Source organism: Equus quagga, unplaced genomic scaffold (assembly GCF_021613505.1).
Source record: "Equus quagga isolate Etosha38 unplaced genomic scaffold, UCLA_HA_Equagga_1.0 HiC_scaffold_308_RagTag, whole genome shotgun sequence".
Taxonomy (NCBI): Eukaryota; Metazoa; Chordata; class Mammalia; order Perissodactyla; family Equidae; genus Equus; species Equus quagga.
This window is the reverse complement of record NW_025793518.1, coordinates 1-20,493: the sequence shown is the minus strand read 5'-3', so window position 1 is coordinate 20,493 and position 20,493 is coordinate 1. Positions and strand designations below refer to the sequence as shown.

At 40.8% G+C, this 20,493-nt stretch overlaps 1 protein-coding gene across 2 annotated transcripts in view; it reads left to right on the top strand.

Moving 5' to 3' along the window:
- LOC124232176 (uncharacterized) overlaps positions 1 to 2,353 on the top strand; it is a 45,239-nt gene extending 42,886 nt beyond the window's left edge. For both annotated transcript variants that reach the window (XR_006886789.1, XR_006886788.1), the window contains 2 exons: positions 168 to 293; positions 1,763 to 2,353. The gene's annotated coding sequence lies outside the window, so the exon portion shown is untranslated. The remainder of the gene's footprint in view (positions 1 to 167; positions 294 to 1,762) is intronic.
- The last annotated feature ends 18,140 nt before the right edge of the window (positions 2,354 to 20,493 follow it).

The following is a 20,493-nucleotide window of genomic DNA, read 5'->3' as shown; positions in this document are numbered from 1 at the left end:
AGTGTTTTGCCAAGAGTGTTTGAACATCCAAGAACAGAAGTATTGTGCAAGGTCAAGGGTGGGTCTGCACTGCTGATATAATTTTATTGAATAATAGGGGAAAGACGCCACTCCTTCGAGTCTCTCTTTAAGTCCAAGTTTTATATCTCTCATCTCTTTTTCCCTAGTCTATTCTCCACAATGCTGCACCATAATTATCACAAGGTGGCACCTCTGGTGAGGTCACTGTGTGCCAAGCATGGACTGCAGTATGTGAACAAGCCCTTGTTGAAAGCATTTGGAGATATTGTCAGGTAATAAAATAGTCTCTCTCAACTCAAAGTTCTCATTTCCTTCACTGCCAGTCCCCATAATATTCCTTCACTTGGAATTCATTCACCCAACAACCATTCATTAAGGAACACCTGTGTATGCCCACTATGGACACGAGACTCTACAGGGCACAACATCAACAACAGTAATGATAATAATAATAATTACTGTTACCTACTGCCTTCTAGGTACTTCTTGGTGAAAATACCCTGCTGCCCTACTAAATTTCAAGCTTCTTAAAATCAGGGCTGCATATTATTTGTCTTTGTATCCCCTGCTGAAACTCTACCTGCTTTAGATTTAAGTGGTGGAAGGGATGGTCAAATCCTCTCGTCCAGGGTTGCAAAGTTAGATGCCTGCAGGGTGTGATGAGACATAAGTGTGCGAATCAGGAAGGGGTGACTGATCAGCTATATCCTAACCCCAGGGGTGACCAACCAAGAGTGCTGAGACCTGGGGAAACTGAAAACCCATTGTCATCCTGAAGCAGTCACAGTTCCCTAGAGAACATTGTACAGGTCAAATTAACAGCCAGTGATCTGGGTTTAATAACTTTCTCTTTCTTTTAGAATTGAAAATAAAATGCAACATTATCTTGAATGATGCCAGCAAGGCCAGGTCCAGTCTCATCTTATCCTTGAATAGTGCTCCAGTTTCAGACTCTCTGCCAATCCACTCCTCCTTTTCTGCCCTGCAGATATTGAGTGCCCCTTCAGTTGCTGCATAACTCTTTGCCCTGTGTCATTTTCTTTCATTTGCCACTTTTTCTTCTGCTTAGAAGGTTCTTTCAACCCACTCCTTCCCTTCTTATCACCTAGTCGGTTTGTGTTTACTCTCCAAGGCTCATGTCAAATGCCTTTTCATCATCTCAGTCTTCCCTGACCCTAACACTAATTCCATCACATGCTCCTGTAGCACCTGGAGCTCTTTATTCATGACCTTTATCAAGGTCATGATTAAATAACATATTGGTTAATAAATTGCTTAATATGTAACTCCCAATCTAGACCAGGAACTCCATGTGGACAGGAATCACTTCTGTCCTCTTCATTTTTGTATCTCCAGAGCCAGAAAAATATTTTTCACATTAGTGTGGGTAGGTGGATATAGGGCGGGGTGGCTTGCAACTATCTGCTTTATCTTATAGTGACTCAGAGAGGCCCTTTTATTTTAAATAGCAGAGAAAAGGATAGGTGAGGACTTGGGGTACATAAGAAAATAAGTGGAAGAAAAGCACAATCTTATCCATAAAGGAAAGGTGAACACGCCTGCTAAAAATCAACTCAGTGCATTTGACTCCCTCCACTGGGCAACAGAGAAAGACATTATTCAGATATAGCTGAAAATGATAACATTGCCCTGAACCAGGTAAAAGAACAAATGATCTGTGGAGTAGCTCCTTTTATATTAGAGTCTCACCTTCTGGTGATTTTGTCTACCCCTCCCACAGGGCAATGAAGAAATCTGGAGCCCTCTGGAAGGATGCTTACTACAAAACAGGGAAACATGATGCAGAATCTCAGACTTAACATGCACGTAATTGCATCTCTCAGAAGGGGGCTGGTGAATGTGCAAGAGTTTGTTCCTGCTTAACTGTGAGCACCACCGGCATACCTGATTGTGTCAGAAGTGTGAATTCCAAGGAATTCCCCCTTCCCTGAAGATTCTCTGTGCAAATAAGAAGCAAAGGAAACACAAGGTGGCTTTGGTCAGGGTGACAAAAGGGATATGGGAGCCAATGTTTTAATTTTTTTCAATAAGATCTTGAACTTATTTCTACCAGTATGCCTTAGTCAGATTATCTTGATCACCGGGCGTAAAGTGAGAGACCAGGCAAAAGCTTTACCGATGAAGAGGTCATAGGCAGAAGTGGGCCAGAGCAGAGATCTATAACAGGGTATTTTAGAAATCAGTATACTTGCTTTTAGAAGACAATCATGTATTAAGAAGGTCCTACTGAAGTACAAAATTTTGCTTATTCTTCTTTCAAATGTGTGAATTTCATTTTCTTTAAAAATTAACTATAATTAAAATTAAAGTCTCTAAATATTTCAATATTCATCTTAGATTTTCATTATTGTACATGCTTATGTGTAATAAATGTGAATAGGAACATATATTCTGTCCAAGTTATAAAATCTCTTAAAGGAGCTTTCTACATTCAGGCTCAAAAGCAACTGATCAAGCAGGTCAAGTTTCAATATTTAAAGGTGACTAGTGTTCTGCTAAAGAATAGACTGTCCCTAAGTGTAAGATTTGTTTGCCTAATCTCTACCGACCAGAGCAGAACGATGTTACCTCATTATTGGATGACCCTAATGAAAGAAAGAGATTTGTTTTCTGTAATGTAGACCCCAGGCTGTGTCAAGGCATTTTTCAAGACTGGCATTGAGTTAAGCATGTCTTAGGATGAGAAAGTTTCAATGCTAGAGGATGAGTGGACATTCTCAGAAGTATACTAATATTTTGACTCTGTTCTTCTGCTCATATAATCATGGGGACATGTTAAAGTTGACCTTAGCTGCATGGAGGGAAAGCATGATAGCACAAGCTTCCATCCTCAGCTCCAAATGAGTCAACATTATGAGTTCCTCTCTTTTCCTATATTCTACCAGGGAGCATTTCATCCCCCTATTCCAAACACTGAAACATACTCTTTTTGTCTGTTTGTTTCATAATTAAATCCCTGGATTCATAAAAAAGACCCCGTGGCAGAAGGGAGTGTGACGACTTGAAGGAAACCATTGGGGCAGAGGCAGAGGGCACAAGGGCCAGAATGGTACAAGGTGCGGCAATGAAGGACAAAACATTAAATTGCTCAGCAGTCCTGTGAAGTAAACCAGGCATGTCAAAGCTAAGAACCACTGGTTTTCTGAGAATTGGCACTGAAATGGTAATAACATCAAATAAAAATATAGAATAGGGAAATTGGGCAGAGAATGAATAGGAATAAAAGGCTTTATTGACTTAGTGATTCTCATAGTGCAGCCATGTACCACATAATGAGGTGTCAGCCAATTACGGACTGAATATGCCACAGTGGTGCCAGAAAATTGTGATGGAGCTGGATAATTCCTATCACCTAGTGATGTCATAGCTGTCATAACATTGTAGGACGACATGTTACTCATATGTTTGTGATGATGTTGGTACAAACAAATCCATGGCTCTGCCAGGCAAATAAAAGTATAGCCTGTACAATTATGTACAGCAAATAATACTTGATAACGATAATAAATGTCTATGTTACTGGCTTATGTATGGTTTACTATGCTATACTTTTATCCTTATTTTAGAGTGTACTCTTTGTACTTATGAAAGAAATTTAGTGTAAAACAGTATACCGTGTTATACCAGAAGCAGCCTCATAAGTCTCATGTTGCCTAGGTGCAATACGTTATACCATTTGGACTATGTGCATAGTAGGCTATAACATCTGGGTTTCTGTAGTACACTCTGTGATGTTCACACAATCATGAAATTGCCTAATGACGCATTTCTCAGGATGTTTCCCCGTTGTTAAGTGATAAAGCACTTTTTAAGGCCTGGATGGATCTGGCAAGGACCACATCCCTCCTGCTAGTGGATCTATAGATGATTTCTCCTGCCTATAGTCGAGGGTGCAAGTGGGATTTGGGTACAGTGGTTGGTTTTCTGTCTCATCTGGTCCAACTTCCAGAGATGCTCAAGTATCGTTTGCTGTTCTGGTCACTAGATACATCAAGGCATTCATTTCTCAGTGTCAAAGCTGGCCGGCTTTGTAGTTCCCCAAATGGAATAGGTTATGTGCAACTGAACAAACCTGGGAGATTTCAAAAGATTATGTAGGGGGTACGTGAAATCAGTTTAAAAATATGCTTGGTAAGAATAAAACATGTATGATGGAGTAAATTTTAACTTGCTTTGTGCTAGTTAATAAGATAATAAGTTTCCTGAATTCACTATCTCAACTGATTGTCTCTCTCACCCTGTGGTGACTGACATTCACACTTGGTGAGACGTGCAACCACATTTCTATTGCTTCTACAATAAGCCTCCCAGAGGAGGAGAACCAAGGCCTGTTACTTTCACAACTTCTTAGACCACTGAGCAGAGTTAGAATTTACATGATCCTTCCTGCAGGTCATTTGATTTCTGCCCTCTGGACTCTAGCACTCTGAACTGTGGTTGTACGAATGAAGGTAGGTTAATCAGCCAGGATTCTGCCTCGTTAAGCTAAATGACTCCTGAGAGTTACGTTACAGCCCTACCTAAAACTCTTCAATGGACAAACCCTGAAGATTGCCAACAGATTTTGCCTGCATTATTCCTACCCTCTGCACTCTGCCTCACATTGTACCATTCTGGCCCCTGCTTCCTCTATTTCGGCCCCAAAGGCTTCTTTCAAATCATCACACTCCCTTCTGCCACAGGGACTTTGCCCCTGAACCCAGTGTCTGAACTGCTCCTTCACTCTTCCTGCCCTCACTCCTTCTCACCTGGTTAGCTGCCACTCACCTGCAGATCTCAGCACCATTATCACATCCCAAGGGACGCTTCCAATGTAAGTCAAGGCCTTCTGTAATATATGGTGTAGCAACCAATACAGGTGAAATTTTACATTTATTTGTGTGATTCCTTAATTAATTTGTTTGTCTTTCACTCTATCCTGCAATATCCACGATGGCAGGGAGTGGGTGACATGTTGGAGACACTCAATAAAGTTGTTCAGAGGATAGCAAGGAAGGAAGGAAGGAAAGAAAGGATAGAGGGAGTTAGGGAAGGAGGAAAGGAGGGGGGTGGAAGGGATGGACAGAGGCAGGAATAGATGTATGTCAATATAATTCATTCTAATTAGATGCAAAGGTAAATTTTAGCAAATATATGAAAATCACTTCTATATTCTAAATCAGAATTACTAAATTTCTTATCAATACTTAAGATCATCTACCAAGCCCTAAGTACTGAGCTGCAGCCTTCATGGGCACTGTTCCATTTAATCCGTATAACAGCCCCGTGGGTAAGTCCTATAATTAACCTAATTTTGTAGATGAAAACCTTGGGGCTTAGGGAGGCCAAGAAACATGTCTGATGTCCCAGGTAGAAAATGAAGGAAAAGGTTTCAGACTCAGGGATGACTGACTTCATAGTCAATGCTCATTAATTCCCATGCCAGGAAATTCAAAATACAGGGGAATTAAGAGGCATTAGAAGACAAGAGCAATTGCTTGTTGGCCTTTTGGCTAAGATCAAATGTAGAAACATGGCCAGTGGGCATTTCTGGAATATGTAGAATAGCTTCCCTGAAGCTGATGGAATAAGCATTAAGGTAGTTATGTTTCCATCTCACTGAGAACAGGTGCAGGCGAGAGGAAGGGGAGAGGAGCACATGACGGGTGCAGCAGCAACTTAGAAAGAGTCTCTGTTGACTAACTTCTCCTTTACAATCCTAAAGAGTATCCAGCTCAGAGAAATTTCACTTGGGAGTAGTCAAGGTGAGATTTAACCTTTCAGAAATGACAGACACTATGTTAAACATGGAAGAACATTATAAGACATGGATTTGAGATATTTTGGTTCCTGAGCAGGAATTCAAAGCAAGAAAAATTATCCTTCCCTGTAGCTATTTTCATGAGCTCTTCCTGGACCTTGTATCCTCTAAAGCTTCACTCCTCATGTTAAAATTAGGCTGAGAAATTGTGTGCATATTCAGTTCAGTGTTAAGTAAAGTTGACTAGATTAGAAGTCTGGAACCTACATTCCAATTTCTACTCCTTCACTTAATGCTCCATAATGAAATTGCCAAAACCATTTATACACTGCCTATCACAATCTGGAAAATTGATACAGAGCATGATATACCTGGCCTTTATGCATCAAAGCATGGTTGGCACACCCAAATGAATTAAGGCAAACAGAACCGTCTCATAAGCTGAGACTCCCCTTCACATGCTGGTTATTGTTGTTATTATTATAGTGAGTGTTCAACTCATCCTAGACCCACCAAAAGCAAGAGAGGCCATAGAGTCACATAGACCCAAAGGATGGTATGATACTGGATCATTTTAACAATGAAAGGAGTACTTTTCCACAGATGAGAGGCTTATGAGTCACAAGGGAAAAAATAATTTCTCCTGTTACAAGAAGTGACACCCACAGTCACCTTGCATGTCTGTAATAAATCCCCTGGGATGAGTGTGGCCATTTCAGGCCTGAGGGACCATAGACAGCCAGGGTTCTAATGAGACAAACTTCTGGTTAACCATGTGAGTGAACAATTCTTACTGTTGGAAATCATACCAAATATAAGTACCAATTGTTGCATCACCAGTATATTATAAAGGACGTTCTTGACTATTTCCCTGCTAAGTACCAACCCTAAAGTTGCAGAAAGTAGAGGAGTTTGAACTTAAACACTATTGATGGCAGGACCATACTCAGAATGCACTTCTTCTTTCTTGACTTCGTGTATGAAACTGCAAACACACAGCAACGTTGAAAGAATTTTACAATGAACATCTGTATAGCCATCACCTAAATTTCAACTTGAACATTTTAGTAAACTTGTTTTATTTCATATTTGTCCATCTACCTATCTCTCTACATATTAATCCCTCTTATTCATTAATGTACTGCAAAGTAAATTTCCAGAGTGTTACTTTTAAAAATAAACCTCAGATTATGCAAACAACAAAGCATATTTCCCCTATTCAGTAAAGAATTGGTGAAAATTCTGTAACAGCTTCATCTATAAGGGAATTTTCCTATGTTAAGGGACTATAACATAGTTAACTTTCCACAAAATAAAATATTAACTCAAAACACAATAAACCTTCTCATGCATACACTTATCATATATTTTTCTTCATTCTTCTCTTTCATTTGACAGCATTTATTAAGCACCTACCATGGGTCGAACATTAGGCTAGGTGATGTGAACAAGAGAGGCAGAAGCCTGGTCCTTTGGAGCTTACAATCTCTTGGAGAAGACAGTCAATAAACAAATAAATGGAAGAAAAATCAAGGTGATCACATATAAAGAAAATAGGGTGTTAGGAGAGAGATTGATAAGTAGGGGACTAGTTTAGATAAGGAGATCAGGGAAAGATGGATATGAGAAGAATGTGAAGGAGCCTGCCATGAGATCCCTAGGAGAAGGATCATCAGAAGCAAGTGCAAAGGCCCTGAGTCAGGAATGAGCTCCTGTTCAAAGAATAGAGCAGAGCATCTGCAGGACTGTGGGATAGTGTGCTAGGTCTCGCCCTCACTGTTGCTTCAACTTCATTTCTTCATAGTAAGGTTCACCTTGGCTTTTCAGCAGCATTCAAAAGCAATTTTCTGTTATTTCTTTGAGCCTCGTTTTCTCTAGGAAATCCTATCTGATTTAACTGACCAGGTTAATTCTCCCTTTATAAGCTGTTGTGCCCTTTGAAAATCATGTATATAACTTATTTCTGCCTGTACACCCACTAGACTGAAAACTCCATGAGGGGAGTATGTGGTTACTCACCACTTTATCACCAGCCTTAGTCCACTGTAGCACATTGACTTGGTGTTCACCAAATATTTTGATGATTACTTACATAATTACTCAATTAGAGCAATGCCAGGAAACCTGGAAAGTGAAATTGGAGTTTAAATTGAAAACATCTAAAATGCCAGACTAGAAATAAAAGCCTTATTAGGTTGATTACATGGGTCCACAGGGAATCTTTGAGCTGTAAAGCAGTGTGATTGGAATTGGGCTCTGGAAAGACCCTTCTTGAAGCCACACAAAGGGAAGACTTGGAAAATGAGGGGCATGGAGTTGAGGACACCAGAGTTGACTATTGCAACAACTTGCATGAGAGATAAAAGAAACCTGAGTTCAGTTGGCTGTACAAATATGAAATGGAAAGGAATAAATGGAGACATTGTAGAGGCTGGGTCCATGAACATGGTAAGTAATTAAACATTGGGGAAAACTAATGACAAACCAAAGTTTGGGAGATAGTTGGTGACATTAATCAGGGGAGGAAAAGTAGAAGATGGAGCAAGAGTGAAAGGTTGCTTTTAAACATCTTGAGTTTACAGTATTGAAAAAAAAAAATCCTAAGTTGAGTTGTCTAGCAGGTAATTGGAGAAAATGCCCTTCTGCATCTTGGAAGGGAAATAAGGATAAAAGATACTATCTCAGACATATTCTCCAGAGAAGTCATCAAGGAAAAGAGTAGAGGGAGAGATTTGATTTGACCAAGAATTTTTTTTTTAAGATTTTATCTTTTTCCTTTTTCTCCCCAAAGCCCCGGGTACATAGATGTATATTCTTCGTTGTAGGTCCTTCTAGTTGTGGCATGTGGGATGCTGCCTCAGCATGGTTTGATGAGCAGTGCCATGTCCGCACCCAGGATTCAAACCAAGGAAACACTGGGCTGCCTGCAGCGGAGCGCGCGAACTTAACCACTCGGCCATGAGGCCAGCCTCTGACCAAGAATTTTAAGGATGTTTTCACTGTAGATTTAGGGGGAGGAAAATGATCCAGCAAAAATTAATCAGATTAGCTGGGCTCTAGCAGGAAACACAAGAGAATGTATGAGACAGAAAATGAGAGAGGATAAAGATTAGAGAGTGACTAATGAACAGTCGAAGACTGAGAGAAGTCATTATAGAGAACAGCCCACTTGACTTCATTTGACTTAGTTCAGTTTGCCAAAGTTGAGCTGGCTTCATCTGAAGAAGGAACTAAACACCCAGGCGGAAGAATGTGTACTTGAACATGTTACCATCATATTCTAAAAGCATTATTTTACTAATGATTGACAGTGTGGCATCATTTAAAGAAAAAGAGATAAGGATTTTATATTTGCATACTACCAAAAACTTTTTGTAATGTCACAAACATAAAATTAGAATGTTCATATGAAACATAAGTGGAAATGGAATAGGATGCTTATCCACCAAGATGACCCATCCAGGTACTATGGCTTGCCCAAGCCTCATTCAGCTATACTGAAAGGTAGGGGATCAACAGCTTAGCATATCAAGATGTTCCAGCACACAGGTTGGAAAATTCTCGTCGACACCGCCTCAGGGGACATGTCTGGATTTTACTGCTTTCCGAAAGACAGAGATACTAGTCAGCCCCTTCAGCTGTATTATTTATTAAAAGATTGAGATACTACCACTCTTGTTGTTAACACCATCTTGTCAGTTCCAACTCATAGTGACCCTGTGTACTGCAGAGCTGAAACCTGTCCAGTCTTTTTGCACCATCCAGCAATCTATATCTGACAAAACTCTGCTGCTGTTCATAAGGTTTTCATAGCCAATGTTTTCATAAGTGGTTGGTCAGGTCTTTCTTCCTAGTATATCTTAGTCTACATTGAAACCTGTCCACCATGTGTGACCCTACCAGTCACATGACTTTCAGCATCATGCAGCATCATGGCAATGTGCAGCCTCCACAGTATGGCAACCTACACATTGGTGGTATGGTTCCCTAACTGGGAAACAAACCTCTTCCATGGTGGTAGGAGCTCCAAATCACTAGACCACCAGGGCTGGCTAGAGACACTACCATATCAGTTGGCAAATAGCCACTACCCTCTACCTTAAGTCCCACAACTCTCTCTCCCTGACACCCCACCCCTTCTACCAGGATGCACCCCTATCTACCTGGGATGAGAGTGAGTGGGTGTGTGGTAAATTTCCATACATTTTAAACCCTATCCAATGTACTGAGAAAGCAATTTATTTACAAAACACAATTATCCTGTCCAAAATAAAATTTAAGCTCTAGGTTTTAGATTATTTGAGCTTGACAATTTCAACAGGATTTACAAAATCTCCCAATAGGTTACTGCACTAACTTCCTAAATGTTCAAGTTCCTCCCCATCTTCTTTCTCATCAGAGCATTTGAACTTGATGTTCTATCTACCTGGAACCCTCTTGATGTTTTCATGAGGTGTATTATTTATCATTGTGGTCATCTTCCATCCAAGCCAATTCATACACAGAATCACTGTGCCCTCCCCCACCACAATCACCTGTCATTCCCTAACCATTACCCTGATTTAGTTCCTTCATAGTATTTAATACCATCTGAAATTGTCTTATTATTCATATCATCTCACTGGAATGTAAACTTGTGGAAATTAATAGAAGAAACATTAACAAAGTTGGAGGTGGGAAGGCCAGTAGGGTGAGCTCTCATGCCTTATGACACATCAAGTACAGCAAACAGGAAGAGACTGGAAGCTTGCATTTTGACAGGAAGTAAAACTGCTTTACTACTGAAGGAAGATTTTTCTCCTCACCCAGCAACAGCCCAGCCAAGGAGAAATGCCACAGCTTAGTCAACGAGAATCCAGTGCCACCCTGAACCCTTATTTCTCCCCAGGGAAATTTCCTTTAGAACAACCTCTCCCTACTGCCCCTTTTTCTCTATAAAGGCAGCTCCTTTCCTTTCTTTTCTGGATTTGCCTATGGTTTGCCACAGCATGCACGTTCTGGATTGAAATTCTTTTGGCTATTCCTGAAAATTCATTTTGAGATAAAATACCTAGCAAATTTGTATTTAAGCTGACAAGTTTTAATACAGAAACCCAGAAGAGCACTTTGTAAATGAATGAATGAATTTAAGTATATCCTTTCATTTATTAAATTGAAGAAAAATGGGGAAAATATCATCAGCTCCTTGAGACCAGCAATTTTGTCTGATTTGTTTACTGTTATATCCAAGCACTGACCCTGGCCCAGAGTGGGTGCTCAATAAATCACTGTTCTTGAAGGTCTGCTTCATTCCCACCGCAAGCTATCAAACACATCTCAGAGTAGTTCTGTGGAGGCTACAAGGTCCAGGCCTGGCTGGAGTTTCCTAGGCAAAGCTACCAGCAGCATCCAATGTAATCCTCCTTGGAGAAGAACTGATGCCCGGCTTCAGATAATCCAACAGGTAACCATGGAGAACCTATATTGAGGCTAACATGCAGTGCAGGCACATGAAATATGAGCACACTGTTCTTCTGCCCTCAAGGAGTTGACAACTATATCAAGAAGCCAAGACTAACATAAATTTAAAACGAAGGTACAATTAAGACTCCCCAGGGCTTTGTTAGAAATAACAGTGCGTAGGCAGCTGTACTGATGGGCGCCTGCGCAGTGGTTTCCTGTGTCTACTACTAGAGTGGGTCACAGGGCTCAGGCCCATCTTGCAAGAACAGCCAGAGAGGCCAGGCAGGTGCACAGACGGAGGGAGGACTAGAATCACTGTATAGAAAGAAGTGCCAGTGGGCCAGTGCCAGGCCTGGGTGCCTGGATGGAGAAAGGCATCTCCCAGGCTCCTTGCTGCTTGTCCTGAAGAAAGTAATGGAGTGAGCATGTGAGGGGACACTCCACAAGGAATAGAGAAAGGACAAGCTGGAGGAGGACTAGGCTGCCAGCATCCAGCCCCATGGCCGCCTCAGCCTCCGTCAGGCCAGCCATCTAGGATGAGATCTTCCCATGTGATGGTGAGCCATGCCGCCTAGAGGACTTGAACCTCAATGAGCTCCTGCTGCAGAATGGCATCCCCGCCGGCCCTACCCACAAGGCCCAGAACGTGCTGCCTGTGGTCCAGCTGGAGGGAAGGAGTCCATGGCATCCTCAGCATCCTCACCATCGTCCTCCACTGCCGCCTTTCTGCCCTCTGCGACAGTGTCCAGCACAGGTTGGTGACGGCCCTTTGGCAGGGCCACCAGCCAGATCTGAGGAAGTCCACTTGCCACTGAGGACCACTTGTGTCCACACACCCAGGGAGCCTGTTCTCTCAGGGGAGGTCCTGGTGGGCTTGCAGTGTGGAGAAACACTCTGCTCCCCACCCTCAGCACAGTCCCCCAAGGCTGCAGGTAAAAATAACAGTCACATCAGTGGCACTGGGGGTCTTTCTGTTGATTGGGGTTGGTTGATGTGCGATTTTTGGCAAGCTCAAGCAATAATAATAACAATACTCACTGACATTTATTTGCACCAGGCATTAACACATAATCCTCACAAAAAGTTGATGCTCTTATCCCTGCTTTATAAATGAGGAAACTGAGGCACAGAGAAGTTAAGTGACTTTCCTGAGGTCACACAGCTGTTATATGGTGGCAGCAGTAGTTGAACCCAGCTGTCTGTCCCCATAGCCAAGTACAGCCTAGGCACTGGCATGAAGAAAGCATTCCCATAACCTGGCCAGAAAAAAACATCATCTTTGAGATTCCTCCTTCTCTGGTCCTTTTTCTGTTTTTACCTCTGGAAGTTACTTTGCTTTTTCATGCCCCTTGGACGTGAGCCCACCAGAGGAGGCATGGCCCCTGATTCAGAGGGCTCTGCAAAGCTTTCCGCAGGCTCAGTTAGAGCTTTATAAAGATCTTCCTTGGCTTATTATGGTTACAACCTGATAAATCCATCATAACTTGAAAATATCACAAGGTGATATTTCATTTAACATATCTAATCTACCGAATATTATTGCTTAGCCAAGCTTACCTTAAATGGGCTCACAACGCTGACAGTAGCCTGGAGTTGGGCAAAATCATCTAAGGGAAAGCCTCATTTGTGATAAACCATTGAATATTTCATGCAATTCATTGAATACTCTACTGAAAGTAAAAAAGAGAATAGCTGTCTCAGAACAGGATGGCTGTCAGTGTATTGGTTGTTTACCCTCTTGATTGAGTGCCTGACTGTGGGAGATGCAGCTCACTGCAGCTGTTCAGCATCCTAAGCGAGGATCATACTCCATGTTGCTAGCCTGGGAGAAGATACAAATTCAAAATATGAAGTAGTTCTACTGAATGTGTATAGCTTTCACACCATTGTAAAGTGAAAAAATCACAAGTCGAACTACCTTAAGTTGGGGACTGCCTATCGGCAGATGGCTTCTGGAAAGGACCCAGGAGCTGGTATGTAACCCAGGGATCCTGTACCCAAGGGATTTTCCCTGCTAAGTGTTTCTTTTTTTTTTGCTTTATATTATGGAAATTTTTTCATACGCAAAGTGCAAGACTACTATAATGAACCTCCGTGTAACCATCACTAAGCATCCATAATTCTTAACTCATAACCAATCGTTTTTTCTATAGCTCCTTCCATTTCCATCACCTGATTCTTTTCAATCAATTCCTGGATATCATGTCATTTCATCCATAAATGTTTCAATATGTATGTAAAAAAATTTCTATTTGTGTGTTCAACACATATGTTAAAAATGTAACAAAAATATCCACTTACATCTGTAAGTGACAATAAGTCCATGAGTATTCAAATTAAAAAAAAAAGTAGCAGTAGCAACATTTAAAACTAAGAAGTAGTCAGTGGGAGCTTCCAGAATAAGGAAGTACTGGCAACATGCCTACTGGGCTTTTGCCTCTGTGCATTGGATTTCTGGTGCTGAATTAAATGAGGAATTTAGAAAGGAAGGCAGCTAAGTTTTCATCTAGCTTTGATATTCTAATAGTTTTCATAGCCAAATGGATGATCCTGTACTGGTAGGTCTGGACACCCTTCAACATGCCCTCAAATTTTGTATTAATAATTTTGATAGTAATTCCTATATCTTCCCTAATGAATGTAGAGTTCTTGAGTGTCAAGAAGTTATCTCCTCCTCACTGCCGGATCCTCAGTGCCTAGAACTGTGCCAGAATCAAATGGGGTACTTGATAAATGCTTGTCTAATGACTGAATGATTGATCCTCTTCTGGCTTTTCTAACAAAACCCCTTGGCCGTATAGAAATCCTGAGACATCTATCATTTTGGACAACAGAAAAATCCAGCAAAGCAGTATCACTATAAACCTTACATTTCCCTGTTCATAGAAATACTTAAATGATTATGGTGATAGGAAATTAGGAAATGCCCCTATCAAAGGTAGTTTACATACACAGAAGAAAGGAAATCATAAATATAAGAGAGGAAATTAATTAAGTAGAAAACAGAAGAATCAATTAAACCAGCAACAGATTCTTTGAGAAGGTCAATAAAATCACTAAAGTTGCCAGATTGATTGGGAAAATAGAAATTATGCAAATACCAATCTCAACAACTAGAGAGGTGACAACACTACAGATTCTACTATGAGTGGAAGTGGCCTAAACTAGAAATATACTTACATTACTCAGGCTTCTGAGATGTGAAAATGGCTTGGCTGGTTACTCAGTTACCTGGAAGGAGCAAGATTGCAAGAGCAGAGACAAAGAGATCTAGGAGAGAAGCGTGTGGAGGGAACTATGGATGTGTGCAGAAAGTATGCAGATCTTTGTATCTTATACCAGTGCCAGCCGATATCACCTGCAGCAGAAGGCACTGACCGGGTAAACAAGCTGACTTGATCCGCTGTGCTCAGTCACCTCAGTGCTAGCACAATGAACCCATGAACAGAGTAGCCATGGGGGCAGGGATGGAGGCTATGCATCAACCCAACAGCACGAGCTCTCTCTCACCAAGGTTGATCAAACAGCCTTTCTGCTACTGCTGAATGTTCATCTTCACATAAATGAAACTGATTCTGGACCTTGGATACAGTCCCATCCCTGGAGGAGACTAACCAACCACATGATACTAACTTGATTATATCAGACCCCACCCATGTTAGAAGAAGGAATCTATTGATCTTCCTGGGATTAAACCAAATGTAAGATATAGATTTGTTCTCCCAGCCTACGATCCTTTGGCTATCATTGCCTGTGAACTCACAGAATGTCTACCTTCTCATCATGAGATTCTGCCTGACACCATCTCAGTCTAAGGGACACAGTTTGTGTTAAGAAGAAAGAATGAGCGCATGACCACGAAGCCAACATACCCTCCTTTAAGCCTCGTCTTCACAAAGCTACTGGCTAACTATGTGTTGAAATATCTTCATGAGTAGTGTTAGTTTAACAGTTTAGAGAAGATCCCAAGCATGGTTGGGACACTCTTTTTCAAGTTGCTCTATATGCTTTGAACCAATGGTGTGCAGTGTCCCTGAGAGCTAGAATATATGAGTCTGGGATCCAGGAGAAGGAAATAGAAGTAGCCTGTATCATGATTATTCACACAGATTCACTTAGGGAGTTTCTTTCCTGTCACTTCAAATTTAAGACTCATGGACCCTGCATTTCTTTTCCTGAGAGCATTCACTGAGACCTCTCTGGCAGGTGGGAAGCTTGGCGGAATTCACAACCACCCAAAGCATCCTTGATAGGAATTGGCATATATGTACCCAGCGTCCTAGTCCCTCAGATTGATTGACTCTGAGTTGTGTGTTTTATACTGATTTCCAGAGACTCCTCAATTATAGGAAGCTCTGGTAGACTACAGAAGTAACTACCTTTTATTGGCCAACTTCCTTTTTCTGTCTCAATTCCTCACTCCTCTACTGGAGCTTCCTTGATTTCCCAAATAAATTATTCAAACTCAAGTCCTGGTTTCAGGTTCTGCTTCTTGGAAATGCAAACTGGGGAACCAACCTGGTATGAAAAGCAAGAAGATAAAAATATTAGAGCTTAGATGGTTACGAAGAAACAAAATATGTTTGTTCTATTTTGCTTGCCAGGATACTTCCTAAATCTCTCTTCACAGACAGCAAAGATAAGGAAGCTTACTTTCTCTGATATTGAGAATGGAACTAAGCTTTGGTCTGTATACTTATGTGTCATTGTGTATATTTGTGTGTGATATTTCTGCTTCAGGGTCGGTGACCCGAGGAGTCAAAAGAAAGATTTCTTGGACTCCAAAGGCCTGGCAGTAGTCCTCTTTTATTTAGAGAATAGTGTGGAATAACATGGAGACAGGGCCCATGGGGAGTACAGAGCTGCTACAAACATGGGTTGAGGGCAGGGCTAAATTTAAGGCATAGGTGTGTGAGTTATCTCTTTACAAGACAAAGGAAAGAATATGTAAAAAGAGTTGTTAAAACGGTATCAGTGCTGGTAGGGTCTGGTTATTGGGTGGTCCTATAACTTTTAGATAAGAATCAAACCGGATTAAGTAAATGGCAGAAGCTACCACCTTAAATATTGTCTTCAGCTAAAGACAAAGGAGGATGTTGGTGGTGGGGGGTGTCAGCTACATGAGGTTACCTGACAAGCACAATAAACAAGACTTAAGTCCTTGCTGTCCCCAATAAGAGTTTCTAGAGATAAGGTCATTCCCCCTTCCTCCTGGTGCAGAGAGGGAGGCTCCCCCCACAGATGGAGACTTCCTTCACAAAAGCAAATGTCTTTCATCAAAAGGCAAGCAAATTCCATTCCTTCAAGCCTCCTTCTCACCTGCAGTTTTTAAAAGTAACCAGCCTAAAGTAATCGTCATCATTTAGGCATGTAAAACCTGCATTGTAAATTCACCTTATCTTTTTTAAAAAAAGAAATAAAATGCAGTCAAAAATAGTAATACTACTTTTGCCTGCTTGGTGGAATCAGAGATGATTTCTATTCTCTGTTTTTTTCCTACTGAGGTATATTTTATAGATCTTTATAAAAAGCGTAATTACTTTTGTCATGTAACAGTTAAAGTTAAAAGTTCTTAAAGTAAACTTTTGGCTAACTACATTTCCATCCCAATGAGTGATTGATGAGGGAGTTAGATCTGTAAACATAGACATCCAGATTTGTTTTGCCAAATCACTGTTATGCCAGGTGCAATGTTTTCTATGTAAATAAGAAGACCTTCTTTAGTGTTTTCAGAGAGAAAGAATAGTCCTACTTCCTGCTAAAGAGAAGACTAAAGGCATAATTGTGGGAGAGTCCAGACATCAGCATGGGTGGCAGTGGACTGTAGTGTAGAGAAAAAGAGAAGGGGTAGTATGAACAGTTATTTCAAGTGAAAAGTACTGTTCAAAGTCATGCCGCAGAGCAAAAGGATAGTGGGGGAGATTGTTGACCTCTCTGGTCCCTGAGGAAGCATTGGTAGCATCAGCCTTATTGGTATACAGAAGGCAGAAATTGTATATGTGATTGGGAATAGGAAAAAGACAGTTGTGGTGCCATAGGTGAGCCTCAGGTGGCCTAGAAGAGATCCAATGAAGCTTATGACCCATCTGCACAAAGTTGGGCTCTGTAGTTACAAAGAGGACGAGTTCTTTGAAGTTCACCTTTGTCATGAAGCTTCCCCTGTGCCCAGATTGGTGTCATCTCCTGGGCACTGGATTTTTTGATATTTTAGCTGGACCTCTCTCATTGTGGACATCACAAATGTAGATAGTAAAACACACTGTGAGGCACCGTTCTGTACTAGGTAGAATTCTTTTTAAGGTTGGTTCTGTACCACACTCCCTTCTTATCCACAGAAGATACATTCCAAGACCCCCAAGGGATGTCTGAAACCACGGATAGTACCAAACTCTACATATGCTATGTTTTTTTTTTTTCTGAGTCTTATACATTTGATGTGCAGCAGCAAAGCTAGCATGGATTTCTTTTCCCTTCGCAATTTCACAGATAGAAGATTGATCCTTACTGTAGATTTTAGCAGCCTCTGCATATGATATTTTTTCTTTCATTATTAAGTTGAGAACTTTCACTTTTTCACTTAAAGGAAGCACTTTATAGCTTCTCTCTGGCACACCTGAATTGCCAGCATCACAACGCTTGTGCTTTTGGGCTGTTACTAAGTAAAATAAGGTTTACTTGAACACAAGCACTGCAATACCACATCAGTGGGCCTTATACCTGTGACAGCTAGGAAGAGACTAACCAGTGGATTGTGTATACAAGGTGGATCCACTGGACTAAGGGATGATTTGTGTCCTGGGCAGGACAGAACAGGAAGGCACAAGATTTCATTATGCTACTCAGACCACTGTGCAATTTAAAATTTATGAGTTGTCTATTTCTGGAATTTCCCATTTCATATTAGCATGACGGAGTTGACCACAGGTAACTGAAATCACAGAAGGTGAAAACTATGGATAAGGGAGGACTACTCTATTAGCATAAGCTCTATATTGTCCCTCCCTGTACTGACTAGAACAATTATTTGTACAACAAACCCCTCACTGATATATGTCTTCAAGGGCCACCTTTAAAAGCCTTATGGCATATTAGTGTCAGTTATACTAGGAAGAAAAACTAAGTATAGGTCACTGTAAGGAAGGTCAGGAATCAACCAGTCCAACCCTTAATGTCCTGGTCTGTAAACTGGGAATTATAGCAGTATCTGCTTCACAAGATTGTAACAACAATTAAATGAGAGAACTCAGGTAAAAATCTTAGCACATTGTCTGTCGAAGGAAGTTGCCAATAAATGTTAGCTGTCATTATAATTAACTCATTAACAAAAGGAGATTAGAAAAACCAGAGCTGGAAGAAATCTTGTAAAAAAAAAAAAAAGAATATTTAGCATCATAGTTAAGACTATCTGTTCCTGAATCAACTTCCTGAGATCAAACCCGAGCTCTGCCATTCAATAGGTCTCTTGCACTCTCTTTGCCAGTTTCTTCATTTGTTAATGGATATAATTGTCTGGGCTAAGTGACATAATACGTCTCAATTATTTAATAAATGCCACTTTGTAATCTCAATAACTCTTTGGTTATCATGATCACTTTTGGGGTTATTTTGCAAATGAGATCACCATCACGCAAAGCAGTGGCCAGTTGTTCAGTGTTACAGAGCAAGAAGTCCTAAACAGAATGAGTCTAGATGTGGCCATATTAAGAATTCACTGATGCAGCCTTTGTAACCTAGCCAAAGGCAAGAAAAGACCAACATCCACATCTATGAGGTTGGCTGTATTGATTTCCAGTCCCATCAAATTCCTTTCATCTTCCTACTCAAAATCACAACAGAAAATCTAAAACTAGATCATCAATATCCTGATCACTCCACAGTATCGTCTTTGCTTGTGTAAGCTACAGATATCCCTAATTGCGCACTCTGCTATCAACTCAGAACAGAATTTCTCACAACAGTTTGCTCCTGAAACTCATATTGTTAATTGATTTGCTGAACCAGAAGCAACCTTTTAGGAACTTAAGGAGCATCAGTGCATCTAAGATTTGCCCATTAAATAATTCTAGTGCTTATCAAGTAGAAAATATTACCTTAAAAGCCTAGGGGTAAAATTACGATGCCTCACTTCCACATCTACAGCACGCCCCCATCCAAACAATAAAATATTTGAAATAAGAGAAAATGAGTATTGCTTATTCTGAGAGTAAAACTGTGAGTGAAAAATCATTGACATCAAAAATATACAAAATCACTTTTGAAAGATCTATCCTGTTACACTGGACAGAAATAAGATTAAATTCTTGGCTTACCTAAAGACAAAGTACATCCATTAGAAGAGGAGTTTGCCAGTAATGCAACCACACACATACACACAAAAAAAACTATTACAGACGTTACAGGTAGACTTTCCATCCAAATGTAATATATGGGATATGTTTGTGTGTGTGTGTGTGTGTATATACATATATATGTGTGTGTGTGTGTGTGTGTGTGCGTGTGTGTGTATTATATAAGGAGGTCTGAAGTATCATTCTTATGGCAAATCTCATGCACAATAGGATGCAGACCTGAAGAATGACACTCAAGGAGGGCCTCTGAAAGTGGAGATGAGTAAATGTTATCCCACTACCACAGCCAGCCTGGGTGCAGGTTAGAGACTGCATATCCATTGTTCACTCCCAGTGAAATGCAGGGGGCCATTAGGCAAGTGAGCAGAGTCTTGCAGCAATTTGCACTCACTCTCTGAGTAATTTGGAACACTAAAGAACCCCAGTTAAATCCCACTACTGAGGAGTTATATATGGATATCTGGTGGCTGCTTTCCTCCATGTCCCTTTTCCTACTCATAGCAAAAAGCCTAGTCTTGAAGATGGACTCTAAAATCTAATTATAATGAATTTGCTCCTTAACTGTTCCCCAGCCTCACGGTTTTCTCAGGAGGGTCTGTGATGCCTTGCCAGACTTTATCCCACAGCAATTCCAGAATGATCAAGGACAAAGTTAGACTTAGGAAGGACTATAGAAGCACAGTAGGTACTGGACATCGCTCGAGAGGAATATGCAACAGTTGATCAGGGGGAGAGTGTCATAGACAATAAAGATCATCATACCCAAGTGTACAACCTTTTCTCTTCAGCTCCCCAGCCCAGGAAAAGCATTTCACTTACCATATTTAGTGCTGTGCCGCCTTTTCCTCTCTTACAAAGAGAAAAGAAAGGTCAGACGTGGCATGAACAGACCCTTGAAGCAAAAACTGTTGGAGTGGAGGA